General features: G+C 41.4%; 1 protein-coding gene and 1 long non-coding RNA gene across 9 annotated transcripts in view; one reads left to right on the top strand and one right to left on the bottom strand.

Moving 5' to 3' along the window:
• The window catches only part of NFIB (nuclear factor I B), a 436,890-nt gene that overhangs the window by 113,236 nt on the left and 296,440 nt on the right, over positions 1-27,214 (top strand). The gene's annotated exons all lie outside the window — the stretch shown is intronic.
• LOC118524168 (uncharacterized) overlaps positions 2,979-27,214 on the bottom strand; it is a 56,813-nt gene continuing 32,577 nt past the window's right edge. The window contains exons 3-4 of the long non-coding RNA XR_013444013.1: positions 23,395-23,480; positions 2,979-3,929 (exon numbers count right to left, since the gene is read on the bottom strand). This is a non-coding gene — a long non-coding RNA (uncharacterized LOC118524168). The remainder of the gene's footprint in view (positions 3,930-23,394; positions 23,481-27,214) is intronic.

Here is a 27,214-nt window from a genome sequence, read left to right as displayed (position 1 = left end):
AGAGGAAACGAATATTCACTATGAATTTCTCACACTTGGAGAGAATAAATAACCCAGCTTGACCTGTGCCGACTCATCCCTCAGCTTGCAGTTCTCAGCGTGCTGTCTGAAACCATGTTCACTCTCTCCTCTCACTTCATTCGTTTGTTCAACAACATTTACCATTGAGGCCCTCCTGTGTGCCAAGCATGATTCCAGGCGTGGGGATTCAACAGTCAACTGAATTCCTTTCCTCAAAGCAGAAGTGACTCAATGGAGGAGTCGGACACATGAGTAAGTGATTGTAATCTAGAATAATAAATTATGTGGGACCATGTAGAAAGACAACCTAAGTGCATGCATTAGGTATTTATTGCCGCGTAAAAACTAACCCTGAATTTGGCTGCTTAAAACAAGCGTTTGTTATATTGTACAGGTTCTGAGAGTCATGAGTCAGGGAGTAGCTTCACTGGGTAGGTCTAGCTCAAAGTCAATCATGAGGTTGCTGCAGCCATCTTCCTCAGAGCCAGAGATCTGAGAGAGAAACAGAAGCTGCAATGTCTTTATAACCTAACCTCCAAAGTGACTCACAGTCTTCTGCTGTGTTGGGTTTTTTTAAAGATTTTATTTTTATTTATTTGAGACAGAGAGAGAGAGAGAGAACACAGGCAGGGGGAATGGCAAAGGGAGAGAGAGAGAAGCAGTCTTCCCACGGAGCAGGGAGCCTGATGCGGGGCTCGATCCCAGGACCCTGGGATCATGACCTGAGCCGAAGGCAGACGCTTAACTGACTGAGCCATCCAGGTGCCTCTCTTCTGCTGTGTTCTATTGGTCACAGAACCACCCCTGACACAGGGTAGAAGGGAACTATGTGAGGGCATAAATACTAGCCGGGGGCGGGGGGTGCCTGGGTGGCTCAGTCGTTAAGCGTCTGCCTTCGGCTCAGGTCATGATCCCAGGGTCCTGGGATCGAGCCCCGCATCAGGCTCCCTGCTCCGTGGGAAGACTGCTTCTCCCTCTCCCACTCCCCCTGCTTGTGTTCCCTCCCTCGCTATGTCTCTCTCTGTCAAATGAATTTAAAAAAAATTAAAAATCTTTAAAAAAAAAAATAAATACTAGCAGGGGGGTTTCTTGGAGCCATTGTGGGTGCTGCTACCACACCCAGTCTAGGACCATTGGGGAAGGCCCCCAACAGAAACCAAGACCACAGGAAGAATAGAATTGGAACCCCAGACTCCTTCCATAGTTCAAAAGATTTATTACTGTAAGTCTTTCCAATTCACTAACAAGGGATAGTTTCTCTCCTGCCATCACCTTTTCCTTCTCTGAATGCTTAAGAAGGCCACATGCCCCCATATTGGACTCATCCAATCTCACGACCCATCACTTTCTGAGTCAAAAAGAAAGTGTGACACAGAATACGCTAAACTCTGGCCACTCTGAACCCCATCCCCCAGCACCAGGAGCTTTATCTGAACTCTGCTAAGACCTTTGCAATAGATTAATTGATAAATTGTATGGGTCATAAATATGGGCGTATGTCATTATTACTGATGCAATGTTGAGACCAAGATGATGTCATTCTAATGATCAGTATCCAGAACTACCAACCAAAATTGCTAATATCCAGTAAAGTGTGTTCACTAAGACTTATTTTTTTCTTCCTTTAATACCAGCTTTATGAGAAGTAACTGATGGTCAGGGATGTTTAGTAGATTTCCCAGTGAATAGCATCTTAACATTTATGCTCATTGTTACAACATTGTCAGAATGGAAACAGACATCTACAACAATCACAGTTCATTACTTCTTACTTGTCACTAATGAAGCTTCAATTATAGGTCTGGTAAAATTTGCTGACATCTGCAAGGTGTCAAAGATAACAACTGTAACAAAAGACTAATCCCAGAGACTGGTTATTTTTGAAATTGATAGTCCCTATATCAATAGAAATGAGAAAAAAAAACTAATGAGTCTGAATTTTAAATTCATCTTCTTTTTTGTGCATCTGTGATCTGAGTCTGAATCAGTGTGAGCCTAGCACTGTCGTCCCCAGAACACAGGAATAATGTCACTTTTATTTATTTATTTATTTATTTATTTATTTATTTATTTTTAGAGAGGGAGAGACAGTGGAGTGGGGAGCGGCAGAGGGAATGGAAGAGAGAGAATCCCAAGCAGGCTCCATGCCCAGTGCAGAGCTTGCCGTGGGGCTCGATCTCACCACCCCAAGATCATGACCTGAGCTAAAATCAAGAGTCGGGCATTTAACTGACTGAGCCACCCAGGCGCCCTGGAATGATGTCACACTTAAGAGAGTGGAAGCTGTTCTGTGTCAAATGGCATGTAGTGTGCAAGGAGTGTGGATGCTTCTAGGACAGTAAGGGCAGCATCTACCTGAGGACTCAGGAATACCCACCCTCTCTGCTCATAACCTTCAACTTCTTTGTTCTCCCCGACTCTTGACTTTCTGTCATCGCAATATCCAGTGCCACACTGTGCTGAAGGTGACTTGCACCTGCTCACAAGAGCCGGTTGTTAAATTTTCAGGGAATTTTCAAGCCAATTATTAAGCATAGCCAGGATTAAAAATTAAATCATATATGCTTACAATTAAATAAGTTACATTATGCTAAGCTAAATAAGTCAATCAGAGAAAGACAGGTATATGATCTCACTGGTATGAGGAATTCTTAATCTCAGGAAACAAACTGAGGGTTGCTGGAGTGGTGGGGGGTGGGAGGGATGGGGTGGCTGGGTGATAGACATTGGGGAGGGTATGTGCTATGGTGAACGCTGTGAATTGTGCAAGACTGTTGAATCACAGACCTGTACCTCTGAAACAAATAATGCAATATATGTTAAAAAAAAAAAAAAAGAAGAAGAAGATAGCAGGAGGGGAAGAATGAAGGAGGGGAAATCGGAGGGGGAGATGAACCATGAGAGACTATGGACTCTGAGAAACAAACTGAGGGCTCTAGAGGGGAGGTGGTGGGGGGATGGGTTAGCCTGGTGATGGGTATTAAAGAGGGCACGTACTGAATGGAGCACTGGGTGTTATGCACAAACAATGAATCATGGAACACTACATCAAAAACTAATGATGTAATGTATGGTGATTAACATAACAATAAAATTAAATTAAAAATAAAAGAAAACGTAATACTCAAAACTCATCACTTCCTAATGACTTGGCTAAATTTTACTGTTATTGATGTTCTGGAGGCGATGTATCCACAGTGAGAGCATTTGCACCCCGGATATTGGCAAACACTACAGATGAGGGACTCCCCCTGCCGAGAGAACCAGTTGTTAACCATTTGCCAGCATCCTAGGAACATCTTCCTATTACTCCCAGGTTTTGTGGTAGTAGTTGAGCCAGACCGGTTGGGTTTACACCCGAGTTTTGCCATTTAACCGGCTATGTGATTTGGGCATGTTAATTTCTTTGGGCCTTAGTTTCATCACCTGTAAAATGGAGATAATATGGCGTCTACTTCAGAGGGTTATGTGAGGACTAAAAGAGTTGATGTTTGTAAAGCATTTTGGAACATTGACTGAAACCTAATAAGCGCTATGTGTTTGTTAAATAAAATAAACACTATTTGAAGGGCTGCTATTCCCTTCTTTGATTCTATTTCGCTTGTTTCTCATCTCTCAAAATCTATTCCATTCTTCTTCCACAATAATAAAACATTCGATTTTTGTTGTACACATGACCATGCAAAAATAAAGATTAGATTTCTCAGCCTCTCATGCATAAATTCTGATCAAGACACTATAAACAGACACATTAGTGGTAGCTTCCAGGAATTTATCTTCAGTGACAGTTGGTACATTCTTTTCGCTGCTTTTCTCTTTTATTCCTTCTTCCATTCTGGTGGCTGAACTTGGAGGTGATGGCTGGAGGGCAAGCCACTATATTGGGCCATGAGGAAGAAAGTCACACCCTAGGGATGACAGAAATTTGAACAAAGAAATATGAAATAAGTCAGAGTTGATGGCAAGAAAAATATAAAAAAATAGATGAAATATGTTCATGGTTTAAAATAAGAATGAAGATATACAGATTCATGTTTCAGAGGTCTTTAGAGCTCAACTTTGACTGAATGATCTTCTAGTTCCAGATCCATGAAACCCAGCTAACACGGCTCATGTTCTTGGATTTCTGGACAACTCCGTCTCCTTTATTGCCCTGTGCTTCTTTCTAATAAAACTTCAATACTTGTAATTGGCATTTCTATTCCTTGCAAGCAAGAGTGAAACTAACTAAACCTTATGGTTCGTAATACAACCATAAAGGTATAATTTTACCTACCTGCAGATATATTTTGCTCATTAACATTTTCCTGCACAGACAAACTTACACCACAGGAACAGAGGACTTCTCCTTGGGAAACGTTCTACATCCTCATGTGGTCCCTGGGCATCAAGTTGCATCCTCAAGTATCACCTCTCCCTTTCCCATCTTGAGCTTTTATCCCACACTATCTGGATTGTTATATATTATTCATAATTGATGTTACCCTTGGGAAAAATTAAGTAGACAGAATTTGCTTCTCTCCTACCTCCTTTTATTGTTCATTCCCACCTGAGCTCAGCTCCTGAGTTGAGCAGGGGCAAGCACCTGGGTACCTGCTCCTCAGAGCTACTCCCCACTCAGTAACATCACAGACTTCCCCTCCCTGTCTCATCACAATTTACTGAAAACATACAATATTTTCCTCACAGCTTTGCTCAATAGCTGGTCCGTTAATCAGAGACAACAATTTGACTTGCATTGCCATACTATCTGACTCTATGATGAATCCTATCAGTGACTCATAGAGATGTTTTAAACTCGTCCCTCCAGTTAAAACAAAGGGACATTTAATATTTGTAGAATAGTTAGGTGTCAAGCATTGTGCTAAGGACACTCTTTAACTTTTTACAACTAATATATCAATCAAACTTTTTCGTTGCCAACAGGAAAAACCAATTCTGGGAGACAAACAGAAAAGAAATAAATTGAAAGGATATTTCAGAAGCTCACAGGATTGCCCAGAGGGGCACAGAACCAGGCTTGGAAAATGGGCAGGAATAACGATAAGACAGTACCAGGATATTCGTAGTAAAAGTGTGTTATATATGTCCATGATATACTATTTGTGTTAACAGATAAACCATGAAATCTCAATGGCTTAAAACGATACATGTTTCTCACTCAAAGTTCAAGCAGTGTTTGAAGAGAAGGGGGAGAGGCTTTGTTCCAGTCACTAAGGAAGTCAGGCTGACGAGAGCTTTAACATTTTCAGCACATGAATCCCAAGAACACCCTGAGCATCAACATTCTGTCAGCAGATGGGAGAAGAGGGGGAAAGGGGAGACCCATGTGTGAAGCAACATACATCACTTCTATATTCATTCTATTGGTCAGAACTCAGTCACATGACCACACTTAACTGCTGGAGAGATTAAAGTTATAGTCCAGCTGAGGCTCAGTCAGAAAGAGGAATAGCTAACCAGTCTCTGTCCCAGCCCATCCCTTGTCACCAAATATCTATGCCATGCTTCCTCCCACACAGAGGACACCGTCACCCCCCCACACATGCACACACCCAGGAAGGATAAACCAAATTACCGTCCAATCACTGAGTTTGGCTCTAAGCCCAGATTCCTAGGGATGCTCAGTATTCTCCAGCAGGTCTGGATCCATGGCTCATCATGGTCCAGCGACCTAAAACTAGAAAGACAAGGTCCCTACTGCCTTCTCCCCAACATATCTGATATACAGTGGTGGAACAAGGACAAAATCATCACGGTAACTCCCCTCCTGTGGAAGAGAGAAGAGTTACAGCAGTCATTGGTCCCTAAAGCTTTTAAATCCTCACGGGCAGGCTTTGTGAAGACCTTGCCCTGAGAGTGAGAAAAGTTTATAGTAGAGATCCTAGATCTGCTTTCTGGGAGAATTCTCTTCTTCATTGTTCTTCATGGCTCCTGACTCTACCATCCGGAAGTTTCTTCTTTGTCCTTTTCCTCCTTGACCACTCTGCTAGGGATAGAGGAAAGTATGTCCTCCTTGGAGGCTGCAAAACTTTCAAAATCCATATATTTCTGATAAATTTGGGAGCCTAGAACTTATTTTGATCCTCAAAGGCTTCTTTTAGTCCAGACTTATGGTTTCTTTGGCAGTATAATTTCCTCAAAAACCTAGTAGACTTCTTACCCTTTTTGCTTCCTACCAGCCTCCCATGCTAGTAACCATACCCAAAGTCTTTTCCTCGTCAGGATCCTCAAGCCTGATTTCTGTTTTGGCTTCCTGGTCCCCATGACACCCTCTCTATCTATAGCCTGGGGCCATAGAGCCTAGATAGGAAGACCTCACCCTTGATTTGATCTGAGCAGCAGGGCTAAATCTTACACAATCTGATTTCTTACTGCTTGAGTTTTGGAAGCCGTCAATTTTTCCAACTTTTCAACACCTCTAGTTTCTGACATTCCAGTCGCATTTTTGTCTGAAAACCAGCCAATTCTTTCTTGAGTTCATCTGCCTTTTTGTAACTTGCCCACTAACATTTTGTTTTCCGACCTTTTCCTCTAGAACTAAAGAGTCCACATACACTTGACCTGTCTTCTGAGTTCTAGCAGGGGGCAGTTTTGTCAAAGCTTTTGACAGGGCATCACCTAGACCTTCATCCGTCCAGCTTCCAAGCCAGTTTCCTTGCCACCCACGTGTATTTTAGGCTTTTGTTATGGCAACATTCCACTTCTGGTACAAATGAGTACATTAGGGAAATTTAGCTGCTATAAAGATTAAACCTTGAAATCTCAGTAGCATAATCCAATGAGAGTTTATTTCTCATTCACTAAAATCTAGTCGGTGCGGAGGCTCTGCTCCTTACAGCCATTCAGGGACCCAGGCTGATGAAGGCTGTGCATATCCAACATGTGACTCCAGGTTGTTGTGAGCATCACTAGCCAGCTAATAGATGGAAGTGGAGAGATTGTGGAGGATGTGGTGGGAGGGCTTTATGGGTTTAACTCGCAAGTGTCACATGCATTTTTGACTGCAACTTATTAGCCAGAACTTAGTAATAAGGTCACCCCTGATTTAAAAGGGAGACTATATAGACATGAAAGATATAGTCCAGCTGTATGCCCAAGAGTAAGGGGAAAATGGGTGAAAAACTATAGAGTCTCGTCCATAAACTAAAACCACAGCCAAAATCATGGTCAACGATAGATGAGTGAGCTACTGGTGCATGAAGGCTGGACGTCGAAGCTCGTACTACTGGTGTCCCCAGCATCAAAACCCGGTGCTGTCAGAACACTCCTCCCCCTGAAAGGACAGTCCTGCTGCTACTGCCACCCTGTCCGCAGCCCCAGTGGGTTCTCCATGGTTCTAGCTTCTCTCAGTCACTAGCTCCACATCAAAGCCCAGAGCAAAAGTATCAGATTAGGGGAATCTGGGTGGCTCCGTCGTTGGGCGTCTGCCTTCGGCTCAGGTCATGGTCCCAGGGTCCTGGGATCGAGCCCCGCTTCGGGCTCCCTGCTCTGCGGGAAGCCTGCTTCTCCCTCTCCCGCTCCCCCTGCTTGTGTTCCTGCTCTCTCTGTCGCTCTTTCTGTCAAATAAATAAATAAAATATTTTTTAAAAAGTATCAGATGAGTTGAGCTCAGATCATGTGGCTACTACCTCCTTGTTGCAAATAAGACTGGGAGGACCGATTCTGCATTTTTAGCTCATAGAGTGAGCAACAGACTCTGTCCCCATTATAACTCCCAAGATGAGAAATTCTCCAAATAAAGATGGGGAATCAAACTAAATCAAAGGAATTGATTTCATGATGGAAATTTTGGCCAACATGGCAAGCTGGTAGCAGAGAGTATTTTGAGCAAGTGGGAAGTGACCTACTTTATTCTGTATATGTCTATGCATGTGGTCTTGGTTCCTATCCACCCAGAATTTTGAGGTTTTGCCCTCATCTCGACCTGTCTTGTTCACCACAGTAACTCCAGGGCCTAGAAGAGTGCCTGGCACTTAGTAGTCACTCAACCAATATTTATCAAATGAAAGAATCCTTGACCCAGTAAGTGTGTTTATTGATGCTTCTGTTCTTGGCTCCTCTGATGACTAGTAGGGGCTGGTAAAACCTAAAGCAACAAGAGGAATAGAACTACTGTTCAGTATTAGCTAGACCAAACACAGACCTGTCCCCTGCCGGAGAACTGGCTGTGGAAGCCCTTGCTTAGTTATGTGATAGGGTCACATGACAGAAAGGAAAGTAAAAACCAGAGGTGGGAGGAAAGACCAGTAAACACTGCCAGATTATTTTTAAGAGTTTTTTTTAAAATTTCACTTTTCATAAAGGACATAACCGATATTTCAATCCGAAAATTCAAAAAAAAAATTGAATGCAAAGAGGTTTATGGCCTTGGTCTATATATTCGGAAGGTTCTCTTTGAGGTGTTTCTTTTTTCTTAGGAGGCTAGTGGACTGGAGTATGTGTCATGGGAATCTGTGTTTGTCTCTTTCGGGCATAGAATTCCTTTCTGGGAATGTGAATTATGACATCCCTTTGGCAGAAAAAGATTTGCATTTATAGACATTTTAGGTGACACTGAAATTATATGACAACATTTTAAAAGACAGCCGGCTAATACGGGGCAAAGACATTTAATTTTTCTCTCTGACAAGACCATCTCCTTTCATCCTGTATTATTTTAGTCTGAAAAACTATGACATGCATTACTCTCTTGCACTTTTGTTAGCCCCGATGCAGACAAGGTTAAAAAGTTCTGTTCTGAATGAGATCTTTCGGAAGAAAGAAGGGAAAGATCCAATATAACTTATAATCAGAATTAAGATCCTAAAAATTATAAGAATGTCAGCCTCCATAAAAACAGGAGAAGTTTCAAGGAAAGGGGTACCCCACCTCTTCAATGACCCCCTAAAACAGGGATATGGAGCATGGCCACCAGACCTGAGTGGCTTGCATTGCTGCTGAGTCTGCACGCACAAAGCTACCATCTCTTAAAGAGACAAGACTGTATTTTGAACAGGGTTCACCATGGCCTGGATCCCTTCTGCAATGTTTCATGGCTATGGATCCTTAGATTTTAGATGTTCATGTTTGAACAGGGGTTGGGACAAGATGCAAGAGCAAGACAAAAGAAATATTTTGCTCAAGCCATTCAGAAGTGGAGAGTCTGTCTGTGTTGGCCTAAAACAGGTTCCGTATTTCAAATACTTCCTGGTATTTGCGAATGGCCTTTGAGTAGGTTCTGAAAGTTTCGTTGTTGTTGTTGTTGTTGTTTTACAAGTTCACTACTTTTTGTTGCAGGATGAAAGAAGAAAAAAATGCTGGAAAAAAGAATCCAAAAAAATTATTTTAATTTCTGAGCACGTTGGAGTTAATAGTTTTGGCATCTCGTGTTTTATTTCAAGGCTAATACGCCACGCCATCTGCCAAGTGATGGTGTCTTTATTAGGTTACCATGGTATATAAAAAGCAAAATGCTCTGCAAAGTTTTTGAACAAGATGATTTTTATTTCCCCCTTCAATTTTTTTCAAAATGTAAATTAACATGTTTTCAACAAAACTGTTGAAATTAGAGTTATAAATATTGAGATGATATTAACCAATAATTTAAGTCCTTTATTTCCTCTTAAGATTTCATTTTTTAAATCTGAGAATGATCCTGAGGTTTAGAGGATTTAAAAATTACCTATATAGGTATGTATAGAAATTATGAAATCCATAGCATTCCTAATCATGGAACAAATACTCAGAATTATCTCCTCGGAATTTTTTTGCTAAAAAAAAGGACCTTTGCTCCAACTATATTTAAGAAAAGTGAAACTCTCTTGTTCTTCTTTTGCGTAAGCTAGGAACAAAGTACAGAAGCTGGAAGAAGGTTGAAAGGAGAGAATAGGGTCTGTACACTTTTTGACATAAGCCAACAATTTTCACCTTAAAGCTAATGATTTATATGCACTATTTTGCCTCCACCTCTGAAAATGCAGTTTGAGGTGGCAATCTGATTCAGCTCTGTCCTGAGCTGGATAGTTTTTGTTAGAGTCTTTAAAGATAGTGTATGATCAGCGCGCGCCTCTTAAACGCTCAGCAGTCAAAGTTTCGGGCTTTCTCTTCCTTCTGTCTCTGCGGAAAGTTTTCCAGGCTTCATTTCTTCCATATGCTTTACAAAAAAAAAAATTAAGTAAGAAGTTGTTTATGTCCAGAGACACTCACACATACACCAGAAGGCACACACACGTGTGCGAGAGCAGTCATGTACTCTTCTGACACACTTTGGAATTCACATAAGCAAAGAGTTGGGGGGTGGAGATTTCTAGCCCATCAGTCTCATTTTATCATCGAGATGAAGCATGTGAAAGATTGTTCTGGAGAAGAATATCTATAAACCGTGGCCTAATTTGTGATTACACACACTAGGACTGTGCCTCCCTTAAGAGATGAGATTAAAATGATAGGGAAGTGGGCACGGGTGGGCGATACAAAGTACTCAGCATCACTGCTCATTCCCAATGAAAACTTGTGTTTCTAGTGAAACACTAGATTACTGAGCTCTGTTCCGATCCTTGCGTTCCTAAAAGCAACCTGGGGAAAATATAGAATATTCCACTTTCCAAGTAAGCCAACAAATATTTGTTGAGTGACTATTATGTAGTAGGCAGTGCGCTAGGTGCCAGGAAGATGACTAGATAGCTAGAACCTGTCCCAGACATCTCGTAGCTTCAAGCCAGTGAGAGCTTGCCTTCCCCAATGACGGATAAACTGTGCTCAGAAAACCAAGACTCTAGAGATTAGAAGCAAGACCTCACGAGGACAGAATCTCACAAGCCTGCTGTCCGTATGGTGAGAGAGATTCCATCTGAGAAATGGCGGGAGCGGAAGAGGGAACGACAGAAGTCAGATTTGGGTGGTTGACTTGATGAACACTCAAGCAGCGGCTACCCCCCGGTACTGCTGAAAGCTACTGAGGCTGTCAGGGTGTGGACACAGAGTTTGCCTTTTAAAGTAATTGATTCCCCAATGAGCCGTTTGATAAAGATCTGACATTGTCTTGTCATATCTACTAGGCATCTAGTTGACCGCCGCTCCTTGGAACTTGCGCGATTCTAACCAGATACCCGCTTATATAATACTCTGTCCCCTCTCGGAGTGATTAGAAAAACGTTGCTGGTTATGAGGATGAAATATCAAAGAGGTGAAAAACTGAGGCTACTGGGCAGGAGGCGTGGTGGCTGATTGGCCACTTCTCAGGTGGCTCACCAGCAAGGCTTTTGCCAAACCTTTGCCTCCTCCCTAGGCCAGTGATGCAATATCACCCCACCAGAATGTTTTGTTCTCCAAGACCCTTGTTTCAGTGGGTACATCCCATTAACAAGGCCAGCAGATGTCAGTCCTGATCCACTTTTTCTCAGTAATGAACCAGGGAGGAAGAGCAGATCTGATTTCCCAATCACTGCCTTCTCTTTGCTGGCTTTTCTTCTTCCTGAGATGGAGGCCCCCTGCTTGGTTTGCTTTGTTAATATTTGCATTATTCAATAGTTATTATGTGATAAGCATGTTGTTTGCTTTAGGTTTTGGTTGGTTTGTTTTCTGGTGCTTTTATTCTTAGCTGGTGGCTTAACTTGAGTTACAGCTGTGGTCTGGATGTTACTCAGGGTGGGTAGCATGTATATTTTACGGCTTCTTACCTGACGCTTCAATAATCCAAAGTTGGGCCATAAAATAAATAAAACAAACTGAAACAACAACAACAGAAAATCCAAGGGGAAAATCATATAGCTTTTATTCTGCAAAACCATCCCCCTGGTGTCGGCCTTTAGACTGATCTCTTTTAGAATAAAAACAACTCTGGTTGGCAAATAATACGGCAAACATTTCTGAATGCACATATTTTAAAGCTTTCCGATTAAGAAATAACAGTATCCCTGCACATTTATCAAGCAAGAATCTTGTCCTCGAGTGAAAATATTTTATATCTAAAGATAAGTATTTATCATGAGTGCAAAATGGAATCATTTTAAGCAAACAGATTCTAAAGCTACTCTTTTAATGCATTCTGCTATTTGTATTATACTATTTATTGTGAAAGCAGGCTTTGAATTTGCTATGGAAGTTTAAAACTTCGGGACTTGCTAGTGAAGGAAAAATGTGTGTTTTTGCCTTTGATCTAGTACTTGTTTTTTATTGCTGATTAGCTGTTACTCGCATCAAGGTGAAATTGTCATATAAGATGATTTTGACATTCTGTGAAAGAATATGAACATTGTGAGTTGGCCCGGCACAGAGTACATTTGGACAATACTCTGTTGCTTTAAATTAAATGTTAAGTATTTATTTACTGAGTTGCTTAATTCAAAAAAATTGAGAATTTTCTTGATTCATTAAAAAAACAATAAAACCTAAAATATATATGCAACTTTTAAATAATTCCCACTAAATAATAGTGTAGTATTTTATTTCTTTTCAAAGTAATGACTGTAACAACCAAAGCCGTAACATTGCCTTTTTTCACTTGAACATAACTTCTGAATTTAAGGAATTTAAAAATCTAATCCAAGTAAACTTATTTTAATAATCATCTGGGTCGGGGAGATCTACAAAATCATTATTTCTAATTCTTGGAATACGAAAAGTGAAAAACCAAAGACTAAGTACCTTGCAATTTTGTATTTCAAGCTATTTTAATTGTTTAAAAGATCTTTTCCTATTTTTTAATTAAAAACGAGACTTGATGTTAATAAAAAATACATACATAGAAAACAAAAGTATGCACGTCAAATATTTTCTCAGCCTGTATGTAGGGTCTTTGTATTAGTGTTAACCACAAGTCTAAGAACAAAGCAGAAGTAATTTCTAAAAATTTGTCACCTTAGCCTGTAAATTCACATGCTACTTCTCTGTTCAGCTGTCTAGATCAGCGATGTTCAACAGAAATATGTAATGTGAGCCGTAAACACAAGCCACCCATGTAATTTTAAATTTTCTAATAGCCACATTTTAAAAAGGAACAAGAAACAGGTGAAATTGATTTTCAAAATATTTTTTCAACACATAATCAGTATTGATATTGAAGTTGCATCTATTTAAATCAAACACGAGATATTTTACTATTTTTTTGTTTGTGTTCTAAATCTTCCAAATCCTGCACGTATTTTCAACCTACAGCACATCTCAATCTGCACCAGCCACGTACAAGGGCTCGGGGCCACATGTGGCGAGAGGCTATTGTTTTGGACAATACGGGTCCCGATGATCAAATCCCTACACTCCAACGCATGGGCTGAATGACTTTATAGAATATTACTATTGCTCTGACACCAATCTAAAAGATATCTAGGTCAGAGCTAGACTGTCAGTGGAACAGGGTCCTGGTATGTACGGGAACTCTTTGTTCTTGTTCTGTTTTGCTTTTAACAGCTTGCTTTGCTCCATAAAGACGCCCGTCACCCTCAAGCTGTGGGAGCCTCTGCTTGCTCATGCCTATGAAGTTGAGCTGCTGAGATAGTCACTCTGGAGAAAGTTACCCGAAGCAGACATTCTAAAGTGGCCCCAACTGGGAGAGGCAGAGTTTATGGGAATCTTGTCAGAAATGCTCTCGTGATGTGGAAAGAATCCTCGTGTCTGCCCACTTTGGGGTCGTCTGGTGCGCAATCCTGAAACGTAACCCTGTGATTCCTAAAAGGATGCCAACTCTGTGCCTTGGATAGTCTGGGAGAGTCTGAGTTTCACAGCGTTTGGGCAGTTTTTCTTTCAAATGCCCTTCTTAGGCCACGTGTCTCGAATGGAGGTTCAGGAAATGTGGCCATTCGGGCGAAGTTCCCTCAGGTGGCCGGGCTGGCTTTCCAGGCTTTCCGAGCTGGCCGAGGATGATTTGGAAATGGTAAGGGAAAGAATAGAAGAGGCCTGGGGAAAAATTGCAGCTATTTCAGGGAGAAGAAATAGCACAGATATTCCGAGGTTTATCCCCTTCCTGCAGGCTGTGAGTTCAATCAAGAAGCAATTAAGCTGAAAGATGGAAAAGAACCGACAAAATGCAGAGAAATACCTTTCTTTGTCCTTTTCGTCTTCTACTATTATACCCCACTCCAAAGTCCTTATCAAAAATAAATAAAAAGCCATTGATCTTTGCCAGTTCCAAGAATGTAACCCGTCATGGTGTGGGAAATATTTCTATCCGGTAAGCATATTGCGTGGAACCTGGAACACAGTGGACACTAAATAAATGGAGGTCATTACTATAAATACATTGGTGATGAACCATCCAGGCAACATGAGAAAACCAGAAGAAAGACAGAATGGCGCCATCTCTTTAATATCTGTCATTTTTCCGTTTTATCTGTGCGCTCTGAAAGGCAGTGCATGCCCATTATATCTTCTTTGTACCCTTCTGAATGGAATCTTATTTTCTTCCTTATTAACATACCTTAATTAATAGAGGTGCATTTGTATAGCTACTAGAAGCAGAACACCTCAGTAGGATAAAGGTTTCGCATCATATTGCTGGCTGATTTGTTATTCCCCTATTAAGTTTAAAGAAAATATTTGTACCATAGTATAATCATGACTCCATATGGTCTTGAATGGGAATTTAATGGTTTTCTTAAATTGGTTCTGAGTCCCTTCTTAGTCTTGGGTCAGATGAAGACTTGAGAAAGGATTTTTTAAATCTTGGTGAAAAAAAAATTTTTTTTATCCCCTACCCATTTTTCAATTCATAAAGAGATGTATCACATTGGATATTTTTAAATTTCTTGGAATTGGGAACTATGGGTTTTCTCCAAAATTAGCACTTACTTATTATCTTTACTCCTACCCAAATTTCCATAGCCATCACGGAGCAGTTGCAAGCAGTTTAAGGGGAATTTATCTAATGGCAGGAATACACAGTTATCTTCGCGTATTTACCAAAGCCGCTGCTGTTTGCCCTGATTTTTGTTTTTCTCAGGGATCGCATGAGAAATAACTGAATATAATCCTGCAGAAATGGCATGGAGTCGGACATAGTAACAGCAATCTTATTAAAGTTCAGTGTTGGTAGGAGTTGGATTTTTTGTTTGGTTTCTTTGTTTTTGCATTCCCACCCGTTGCCCACTTAATATCCGTGGGCCTTTTATTTAAAGAGGAAGAAAGAGAGAGAGACAGAGAGAGAACTGGCCGTACAAAGTTTATTATGAAGAAATGGTGTCCACCCATCTTCCCAGAAACAAGAGGAAGAGCTTCGTTAGGATCCCTGGTTATACCTAGTTTTTGGAAACAAAATCATGTTTACTCCTTGTTAAAGTTATAGCATGCAGGCTGGAACAATGGCCTCCCCAAATCCATCTGCATCCCCACACTCTTGGGGACACTGCTCTTCTTTTTCAATGCCATTAACAGCTCACCAGCCCACAGGAACCTCACATTCAGCTACGGAGAATGATACTTGGTCACAGTCAGGCTCCCTTGACAATGACATTTTCTCTGAGAGTTCTGCACAGCTGTGTCACTGTTAACTTTTAATGAACATCCTTCCTTCCTTTGAAAAGTTTCAGTGAAATGAAACGGATGTGCAATTTCTGCTTTCGTCCCCACTTTGTGTGGGAGAACGTACAGTAATTCTGCAGGCTGAAGTCGTCTGTGACATGCCTAATGCAGGGCGTTTCGAAGCTAATACAATAATTCCGCCCATAGGGACACACAGATGCAAAGCAAGATTTTTTTTTTTTCCCCTGAAAGCCCAGGCCCTAAAATATCTCATCACCTATAATATTGCCGAAAAGTAAAGAGACTCACTCCCAGGCTGAATTTGGGCCCCGCGGTTCATTTCAGGGGATTGCTGACTCAATGCAGCGCTCTCGCAGGAGGCGTGCCAATGGCCCCTAGGAAAATCAGTGCACAGAGGCCCTGCAGTGTTATTTCGGAGCATTATTCTGCCTTGGCTTCCACAATGGCCGGGATCTGATAATTTAGCATTCAGCCTCTTTTCAACTATATGGAACTGTAATAAGGTGATTTAGCCAATGTGCCTGTCCATTGTCCCAAAGATTCTGTGATCTATTATGCGGTAATGTGTAAAAAGAAAAAAAAAAAGAAGAGGAAAGAAAAAGAAAGAAAGAAAAAGAAAGAAGAAAGAAAGAAAGAAAGAAAGAAAGAAAGAAAGAAAGAAAGAAAGAGAAAGAAGGAAGGAAGGAAGGAAGGAAGAAAAAGAAAGAAAGTACATTGGGGGAAAACATAAACCAACTCATTATCAAAAAAAAAAAAGATGAAAAGCGGCCGGGAGAGAGCTCTTATTTATTGGCATTTTTTATGAATCAAGATAGGTATAGGAATCGACTGCAAAGCCTCTGGGTACATCCACATAATGAAAGCCCAATTAATACCCCAAAGCACAGCGCACTGCCGGCAACGGGGCTCCAAGGACAATCGCTAGCTTCCGCGGCCAACACTGACAGCTGTAGTCCCCGATAGAAAACAGCTTCAAAGGCCCGATCCCCACCCCACCCCCACCCCAGCCTCGACTCCGCACTGCCTTCCTATCGCCCTCACTGAGGCAAGGCCTGCGGGAACAGATGGGAGAGCAGAAGCAACCCGTGGCTATCTGTGATGTCACCAAATGAGGCATTTTGGGATGCTGTTTGGGTGGCAAAAATGTCAAAAGAATACGAGACGGGGTGGGGGAGGGAGGGGGCGAATTTTCAGTGAAATGAACGCCGGCCGGAGGAAGCTCCCCCCCTCCCCAGCCCCGGAGGTTGGAGAAGGGGGCCGTGGGGTGGTGGAAAGAGGTCCCACTGGGTCCAGATCTGGGCCGGCTTACATTTCAGGTTTATTTTTGTGTGGATTAAGGGAGCTTTACGTGCGTTGGGCTCACAAGGAAAGCATGTGGCTCCAGGTCCTGTAGGCCTGTTTGCTTTGGATTTATCCAGAACGCCAAGCCCGTGCCAGCCTGTCAGAGATGGTTTTCGGACCCTTGCGACTGCTTCTGCCGCCGCCCCCCACCCATCCACCCACCCCACCCCCGCACCCCACTTCTCAATCACTGCTCTCTTTTTTCAAACGGGATCCAAGTTTTCTTCCTTAAGATGCGTCATCTCTTGATTTTGTATTCGTTTTTGTTCCTTTGCTGCCACAAAATAGGAATCCATGTCCGACTAGACGGAAGGAAACACTGGGTTCTAAAATCGGACCACCCCCAACTGCTGTCCAGGAATCCCGTGCTGAGTAGCCCTGGGGGTAGCGCCTACGTTGATGATGCCCAACTCAGGCTGTCAGGCTCGCGCTCACAGCACGCCTTGATATCAGGGGCGCCCAGGGGCTGAGGAAGCCACCCAGCGCCCGTCTAGTAAAAACAGAAAAGTAAATAGATCATCTAAGAGAAAGAACAGATCCTCATAAAATTCTCAATTCTTGCAGAGGTTGAGTGGGGCAGAAGAGGTTATAAGGGGAAAACATTCTCCTTTGCTTTGTAATAAATAAGGTAATAATAATTCACTTCTACTCTCGCGGCCCTTTAGCGCGTGCAGAGATTGTCCATTTGATCTTCCCAGGAAATCCAAGATCCTTTTAGGCAATAATTGCAGGAATACTATTGTACAGAGGAGGAAGCTGAGACTCAGGGTGGTCAGTGATTGCTGATGGTCAGTGTCTGGAAATGTCCGAAGACAGGGGTCTTTCTGAGCCTTCTAGATCCTCTGCAAGACATGGAAGCTGTTGGAAGGAAACGATCAGTGATTTTATTGATTTGTTTTTGGGGCCCAAGCATCATTTCCTCTATGAATATGTCCCTCCAACTAGAGTGTCCTCATTACTCTTATGATGACACTTGTCATGTTGCCTTTGTACTCATTTGTCTGTCTCCCCCTGCTGCATTGGGAGATCTTTGAGGGCAAGGACTTCCTTATATGCCCTTGAATCTCCAGTACCCGGTATAACCCCTGTGTGTCATCTCCATCAGTAAATACTATTGAAAGAGGTTGGATGGATGGACAAATGGATGATAAAAGTCTTATTTTAGCTATTTGCATAATTCAGCAATTCGCAGTTCGACCTCAAAACTCCCTCCCATGCATGGCCTTGAAGAAATGGAACTTGTTGGGTTTACCCATTCCAGTATTTGCTGATTTGCCAAAAACACTGTCACTCACATTAACAAGAAACAAAAGAAAAGATGACTGATTCTGATAAACGAGGGGGGAGAATTATAATGATATTATGCACGACAAAACTGATAGGAGAAAGAAGGCAGTCATTGGAGGCTTTTATTTTAATTTTATTTTATTATAGGTTCTTGGGAATCGTCCCTGCAGACAACTCAGTAGAGACCTCTGGAGCTCTCTGCTAAGGTAGATGAATCCTCATATTTGAGTGCTCCAGTTACCTTTTGGATGGCGTCCAAATTAGCATCACTTCAATAATATATGTTGACTGGAGCACTGGATGTGCCCGACTTGGTGCTAAATGTGGAGAAGGTTACCAGGTTGAGCTGGAGATGGCCTCAGCCCAGAGGGAGCTGACAAACCAGGAGGGATTATGAGAATCCCTACAGACACCTTCCATACAGGACTGTGCCCCCGTGCCCCACAGCAAATCCAAATCAAGCCCACCAAGGAGGTGTCTGTGACTTCCAATATGAGTTGGGAGCAGGGTCAAAGAGGCTTCATGGACAAAGTAGAAGGAATGGAAGTGTGAGTAGGAGCCAGAGATATTGGGGAAGCAAATACCAGATGGTGAAATGGACTCTTTAGACTGCGGCCAGTGCTGTACACTGCAGAGATGCTCCAACACGCTGGAGGTGTATGCAGCACGTTTCTCATAAAATGACTAAAGTTGAATTTGTTGGATAAGGAGACAGGGTTGGAGGAAAGTTATTAAAGGAGCATTGCCCAGCGCTCTCCCTGTGCAGAGAAAGTTTTCATAATCCAGAAGCGTTGTCCAATTCATTACTCAGAGTTCTATCCTGACACGCAGAATAATGCTGGAAAAGTAAAAGTGGTTGGATAGACTCACCCAGCAAGGACAACAATAATAGAATCCTCAAGATCATTGATCTTTACAAACACAAACAGTGAAGATGGTAGGAGTTAGGAGACCCCTCTCTAATGCTCCTCAAGTAATGTGCATATTCTGCTTCTGGACTAGATTGGTAAGCAGTTCATGAATTAACTGCAATATTGCTTGCCAATAATAATTACCAAGGATTAGTTTGTGTGTGTGCCAGGCACCGTGCTAAATGCTTTAAATATGTTATTTCATTTAACCCTCACCACCACCCTATGAGGTAATTATTTCTCTTAATGACTGTTTTATTTTAGAATAGTTTCAGACTTACAGAATAGTTGCAAGGACAGTATAGAGATTTCCAGTATACACCTCCACCCAGTTTCTCCTGTTATTAACATCATACATCAGTCTGGTACATTTTGCCCAAGTAATGAACCATACTGATACATTATCATTAACTATGGTCCATACTTTGTTCAGATCTCCTTCATCTTTATCTAATGTCCTTTTTCTTTTCCTGTCCCAGGACACCACATGTCTCCTTAGGCTTCTCTTGGCCATGGCAGTTTCTTGGGTTTTTCTTGTTTTTGATGACCTAAACATCTTTGTTGTTGTTGTTGTTGTTGTTGTTTTCACCTGGACAGTTCCGAGGAGTACTGATCAGGTATTTTGTAAAATGTCTCTCAATTTGGATTTTTCCCATGATTATACTAGATAATGAGTCCTTGGGAGGAAGACCACAGAGGTCAAGTGCTGTTCCCATCACATCATGTCAAGAGTGTCCACTACTGGGGCCTCTCGGTGGCTCAGTCGGTTAAGCGTCCCACTCTTGATTTCGGCTCAGGTCATGATCTCAGGGTCGTGGAATCGAGCCCCCACCCCCCCACATCAAGCTCTGTGCTCAGCGTGGAGTCTGCTTGTCCCTCTCCCTCTGCTTGCCCCCCTGCTCTCGCTCTCTCTCTAATAGATAAATAAATAAAACCTTGGAAAAAAAAAAAGAGTGCCCACTACCAACATGATTTATCACTGATAACGTTAAGCTGCCTGAATACATGACGTAGCGTGTGTTCAGGTGTCTGAGCTACGTGGATGCAGTGTTTGTCAGGTTTCTCCACGGCAAAGTTACTCCCAACCAACCTCCTTTCCATACTGTACTCTGGAAAAAATGCACAGCCCATGCTTAAGGGAAAGGGGGTTATGCTCCACCTCTTTGAGGGGGGCACTATTTCCGTGAATTATTGGGAATTTTGCTATATGAGCGATTTGTCCTTTCTTCCCCACTCATGGATTCAATCATTTATTTGTACCAGTATGGACTCAAGGATACTTATTTTATACTATTGGTTATAATCGCATACCACTTTTATTTTGTTGATTAAATTGTCTCCGATTTAGCCATTGGGAGCACTCTGAGTTGGCTCTCATGTCCCTTTGACATACCCTCCTTGTTCTGTTTTTTGGAGTTAATTGCCTTACTTTCTGGCACTGCAAGATGCTCCAGGCTCATCTTAGAGATTCCTTGCCCCAAACGTGGAACTAGCCATTTCTCCAAAGAGTCCTGGTTCCCATCTCAGGGACTGGTATTAAAAGCCACGATCTGGGTGTTGGGTATAGAAGTCGCTATTTTTATTTTCTGGATTTTATACTTGAGGAGACTGAAGTTTAGAAATACTAAGTAATCTGCTGAAGGCCATGCCTTAGAAAGCTTTGGTACCTAGATTAAAACTCAGGTCTGTCCGATCTTATAACTGTGGCATGATTTCCTACCTTTCTTTCCCCTCTTGGGATATCAGTCTGCCTTCCAATGAACCTTAGGTAGTGCTGGAAGCTTTCCTAGGCTCTTGACATATGTTGTGTTTCAGTATTCCCTTTCTTACTGTCTCTGAGATCAGATTTTGGTAGGGTTTTCGCAAGGCAATGGTACTTTGGTTAGTGGTTCTCATCTAAGATAAGTATCCCCAGAGGTAGTGCTGAGGGTCTGAAAGTGATTTTTCCATATTTTGGGAAATCTAATGGAAATCATACATTTATCCATGACACAACTGCCCAGGCTAAGGCAAATGTCACATTTCTTTGATTCTGTATCAACTCAGTGTGGCTGGCTACATGAGTTATTTCAAAGCATTTGAAGCTCGGATTGGTTGATGATGACTTCATAGGAATTTCTGAAGTTGGAGAGGATAATAAAGAGTCTTTAGGGGTAGAAATGCTGGAAAAGGCCACATTCGTTACTGTTCTACTTGTGATCCAACTCTGATTGAAGTGGAGCCATTATGAGGGCTGTCTACGTGTATGTGGCAGGGAAAGAGTAACTTTTTTGGATATAAAGTAGACATCTATATATTTGGTTTATGTTTTACCAATTTGCTGTAATGTTTTAATGTTCAAAATTCTGGTCCAAGTTACTTTTAATTTCTGCTTCATTTTAGATGCCTGCTTAAAATTTTTAAAGTGTACACATTGGAATGATTTTTTTTTTTTTTGGTATTCTATTTTCTGAAGGAAAAACCTATATCTTACTGTAGATAAGCATATGGATCTATTTAATATGTTCAAAAGCAATGCATATGAATGACTCAGAGCCTGTTTGTGGTGCTTGGATGAATCGCCTGTTCGGATGGACTCAGAAAGGTGGGAGGAGAAAGGGGGAGAGATGAACTTGAATGGGGGAGGAGTAACATGTGGTTCTAGAAAACAAAAGAAGCATGAGCACCAGAAGATAACTCGTTTTGATAGAAGGAAAGTTCTTAGCGAGTATGAACAGAGCCTGGCTTTGCACACGGTTTTGTTCACATGAAACCGTATGAGGAAACAGTACAATTAAGATGTTTAGAAATAGAGGATACCACTGGAAAGAAACTTTTGAGCTCATCTGATTCAGTGCTTCTCAACTCTGGGCGACATGTTAGAATCACCGGAAAAGCTTTTCAACAATACTGATGTCCAGGCCCTCCCTCTTAAGTTTCTGAAATAATTGGTCTGTGGTACAGCCCTGGCATGGAAAAATTTTTAAACACCTCAGTAATTTCAATGTGCATCCAAGCTTGAAACCATCGATCTAGATTTTTTTTTGAATTACCAAATATTTCAAATGCACAAAAAGTATAGTGAAAAAATGTATTAGGGACCAATGTATTTACTACATAGATTTAACACATAACTTATAGCCACATTTGTTTCATTTACTTTTGCTTTTCAAGAAATAGGGACTCAGTTGAGTCCCTCGCCCATGATCAAATCGCGTTGCCTTCCCTCTGTTTCCGAGGCAATTTGCTACCCTGAGGATGGTGATGTTCTGCCCATCCATATTTTCATATCTTTACCTAATAGGTATGTAGGTACATATGGTTTTGTTTGTTTTAAAATTTTCCCTGCATATATTATGCAATAGTACACGTATTCTTTTGCACTTCGCTTTTCTTGCTCAACATTATCGTTTCGCAACTCATCCCTTTATCCAAGTTCATTAATTCTGATGCTCTATGGTGTTCCCTTGCAAAAGTGTATCAGAATTTATTTATTTATTCCCCTACTGAGGGGCATGGAAGTTGTTGTTTCCATTTTGCTTTGCTTCTTTGTATCCTAAAAATTCTACATCGGGGCCCCTGGGTGGCTCAGTTGGTTAAGCGGCTGCCTTCGGCCCAGGTCATGATTCCAGGGTCCTGAGATCGAGTCCCACATCGGGCTCCCTGCTGAGCAGGGAGCCTGCTTCTTCCTCTCCCTCTACCTGCCGCTCCCCCTGCTTGTACTCTCTCTCTCTAATAAAAAATAAAAAATCTTAAAAAAAAAAATTCTGTAGCGGGCATTTCTATACATATCTCCTTGAGCACACAGAGCATGCTTCTCCAGGGTGAAGCTTTCCTACCAGCAGTGTCTCACAGTTGGGTAGAGGATGTGGAGCCTCTCAGCCCTCAGGGAAGGTAGATGGGAACTGGGGTGAATACTGGCTGCAGCCTCCTCGGGCTCCGCCAATGAGTTGTGTGAATTATTATCATTCTCTATGTGTGTCATGATGGGAAAGAGATTGGGAAACACTGCCTCAAGAAATGTACCTACCAGTGGATGCCCTGTGTTGTGAAATAGGTACACGTTTCACTCTACAATTATTGCTACATTATTCTCCAAAATAATTGTACCAATCTACGTGCCCACCTTGCCGGACTTAACATTTTCTGCCAGTCTGAGAGATGTGAAATGCTACTTTCTTTTCACTTGCATTTTCCTGATAAATCAGGGAGTCTTTTAATATATTTATTGGCATATGTTTATGGCTTGTGAATTGCCTGTTTCTATCCTTTGCTCATTTTTCCATGGAGTTGTTTGTCTCTCCTTCTTACTGATTTGCAATGATTACTCCTGTTCTGGATATTAATATTTTGTTGGCTCTACACATTTGCAAATGTTTTGCTCCAATCTATGGCTTACCTTTTATTTTTAATATCATTTTTCATAAAAATGTTTGCTCCCACGCGGTGAATTGTGTAAGACTGATGAATCGCAGACCTGTACCCCTGAAACAAATAATACATTATATGTTAATAAAAAAAATGTTTGCTCCCTAATTTATGTTTCAAATGAAGAAACTGGAGGTTCCTGGTTGCACACCATGTCTGCCATTCAAGCAGTGCCGCGGGGTCGAAAAGAGCACGGGTCCGAAGCCAAGTTTACAGAGGTCATCTGCTTCTACTAGTTACTGGCAAAACCAGTCTAAAAAATAATCTTTTCATACTAAGTAAATGATTATCTGATTAAACTGAGACACACAGTGATGAAAAATCAGTCACCTAATCTCAAGGCATATACATGGTTAGTGCCAAAGCTGCCAAAATCTCACCGTTTCCCGAAGTGTGCTATATGGAACTCTACTCCTTAAGAAGTATTCCGCGGTCAATTTTCTTTTTCTTTTTTTTTTTCTGCTCCTAAAAATTTCTAAACTTATTAGTCTGTGCGATCCCCCTTTTCTGTGCAATGTCTAACAACATCTCAAGAAACTTATATCCTATGGAAGAGATGTTGAGACTCTCTTCACTTGAAAACCTTCGTCTTAGTTCTCGAAGACTGCCTTCCCCTGTGTTGGTAGTTTGTCTAAACAACCTAGCGAATGTATGAAACTATGTTAGGAAACTATGTTAGTATGTAACTAACATCCATGTTATTGAACTTCAGACACTGGTATGTTATAAAGAGAAATCATAAGGCTAATTTCGTTTCCCTAACGGAATCTTGTGTGTTACTCCATAAGGATGCATAATAAAACTACCCTCTCCCCTTCCTTTATGTGTGCTTGCCTAATAATGTGGGAATTGTTATGGCATATGGGATTGTGATTGCTTGTTGAGTCCTATAGAATAAGGCATGGCTCTTTGGAAGAGTCTCTGACTTAGTTGAAGATCTAGAATTTTAGGGCAGAAGGCAGAAACTCAGAAGTTGGATGTTTGCTAGGAGAAAATTTTCTCTCTGGACTCTATTCTCTTGGGTCCAGAATTTTGGTAACTGGCATATGCTTATCCAGGCATATACTCCCAAGAAGAAGGACAGTTGGGAGCTTGGGCCTTCAAACTCTGGACAGCAAGGTATCTTTATGAGTCAAGACTAAGAGTACTTACTTTGTGAGTGAGAGATTTTTACTTTGTATTTTTCTCTATATTTGAAATTTTGAACAAGTGTATATATTGTCTATTTAATAATTTAATCAATGAGATTAATAATGATTGACTATATTTCATCTTATGATTCAGCATGTTTATCAAGATCACCCTGGGTTTCTGGCCCCATGTTAGGGATGCAAATTTATATATACAGAAGATTACAAATATATGAATTATGCATGGAAAAAATAGCAAGAAGTATCAAAATTTTAACTGTGGTAGTCTTTGAATTGCTAGGAGTACTGGTGGGGGTTTCTCCTTCCTTCTAATTAAGAACTTTCTATATTAGCATATGCTACTTTTCCAATGGTTTCAAAAGTTGATTTTATTTTTAGATGTACAAGAAAAAAATGTATATGAGTATACCAGATGCTGATATAATTTTAGTGTTAATATATGTTTTGCAAAGACCTCCCAGCCCACTTTGGTATAATAACTGTACCATGTACAATGACAGGCCACTAACTGTAAGCATAATTATTAGAGGAAGGCAGTTAGAAACTAACGATATCCTCAAGCTTTGGAAATAGAGAGACTGAGGGCTTAGATCCCAAGTTTGCCACTTATTCCTGGCTGAGCTTGGGTAAGTTGCCTAAACCTCTCTGAATCCCGTTTCTTCATTTGCTGAGTGGGTAAAATAATGACACCTCCCCCATAAGTTTGCTATGAACGTTAGTTAGAGAATCCATCAAAGCCCTTAGCCCTTAGTGTAGCGAACACATAGCGTAAATCCTGAGGATTGTTAATTCCCACTGGGGGTTTGAGCCCAAGACTTTCAGCTAAATTGAAAACAATGTCTCATTCGTGACAGACACATTCGCAGGTCTATGTGTTTAGAGAAGCTGTTTACCTGGAAACTAGGGTGGAGAACTGGCTTCAGGCAGAGAAATACCATGAAACACTTCTCAAGAGAAGGGCTAATATATTTTTTTTCTACAGTAAGATGTAGGAAAGGGAGAAGGTGACACAGTGAAAAATCAACCAAACGATCTTGGACGCCAGGTACAGTGTTACCTGTGGGAAGGTGATAAAAGCAAGGACTGCAAAGCTACCGATCAGAGAAAACCAAAAAGGGTGTTAGAGAGAGGGTCTGATACCAAGCCCTGAATAGAATTTCAGGAAAATGAATGATGGTCTGGGATTACCAAGTTATAAATCAATGAGGTGACTCAGATGATATCATAGACCAGACGAACAAAATTCAAATAGATATTAATAACACCTGACCTTGGATATTAACCTTCAGCAGAGTCATTTATAATGTAAAATTCCTGGTTGGACCATCCAGCCTATAACCATATGGTTCTTTTTTTTTTTTTTTTTTTTATTGAGAGGAGGAGGTGGTAAGGATTGGCTTTGGAAAAAAAAAATCAATTTAAAACAAGACATTTGGGCTTTGAAGGCAAGAGGGTTTGGAAAGGTTCGGAACTGCTGAGGCTGAGCTATCAAGTGTCATGGTGGTGTCAGGTTTGTTTTCTGCGAAATATTTGAACTAATTTTACCAGCGGCGTTTCTCTCGGGCTATTTACCACCTGAATATTTGTCGAGGCCTTTAGAGGAGGCAGCCAAACATGTACATCTGAAATTCTTTCTATTTGGAGCACAACTTGGGTGGGGAAGGCTCTCTGGTGACGGGGTGGGGAGCTGACAGGAGATGTTGCTGTGAGAAAGACGGGATTTCAAGAGCTGTCATCAAGATTGCGAGGTCTGGTTGCAGCCGATATTTTTCCAAATGCCAACCACACGAGGATTTAAAAGAATGTGCAAAGAAGCATGTGGTGTGCTCCTCATGAAGCAAAAGTGGGCTAAGTGGCTCGCTTAGCATCACGGCCCCCCCAGCCAATCACGAGCTCGGGCACCCCGGCCTCTTCCCTGCAAGGCCTTGGCCACATGCCCTCCTATACAATTGTGAGGAGATTGGATGAACCACAATGGTATTTAAAGCACTCTTCCATGGCGCTCTTGCAGTTGTAAGATTTCCCAAGAGGCAGTTGCCAAGATTATGTTCTTTCCCACTGGCTTTTAATTTGTAAATTTTAATGGGCTTTAGATATGGCATTATAGGTGGCACTCTGCAAGGTGGCCAGAGATGAGATGGCGTGGTGTAAATCTTCAGGGTACACCCTCTGCCATCATGAAAGGTGCTTTAAAAAAAAAACAAAAAACGGCAGAAAGATCAAATTCTCTTATTGTCAGCACACTGCTTGCAGAAACTCTGGTTTTTAAAAAAATCTCTAATCAGCTATGTTCTTATAGTAACTCGAACATCGCACAATTTTGTTTAAAAGTAAACCACCCTTAAAAATGAAAAGGAAACAGACCAACCACTGGATCATATTTCTCTTTATGTTTTTATCCACCCTTATCATGCAAACCACGCTGGCAGCCTTCCCAGATTCTTAACACTGCTTCTGACACTTTTCTCTCCTCTCCTGGTGTAACAGCCCTATTTGAATTATTAATTCTGGAACACCTCCTTCCTCTCAACCTAGAAGGCAAACAGATCCACCCTATCTGGGCACCGAAAGAATAATCAATGGTATATTAGGATCTGCTTGTATTTCAGTATTGAGCCCTTTGTGAAAGGAGCTTTATTT

Source organism: Halichoerus grypus, chromosome 14, assembly GCF_964656455.1.
Source record: "Halichoerus grypus chromosome 14, mHalGry1.hap1.1, whole genome shotgun sequence".
NCBI classification, from domain to species: Eukaryota; Metazoa; Chordata; class Mammalia; order Carnivora; family Phocidae; genus Halichoerus; species Halichoerus grypus.
Note: the sequence above shows the minus strand (reverse complement) of the source record. Positions and strands in the feature narration are given on the sequence as shown.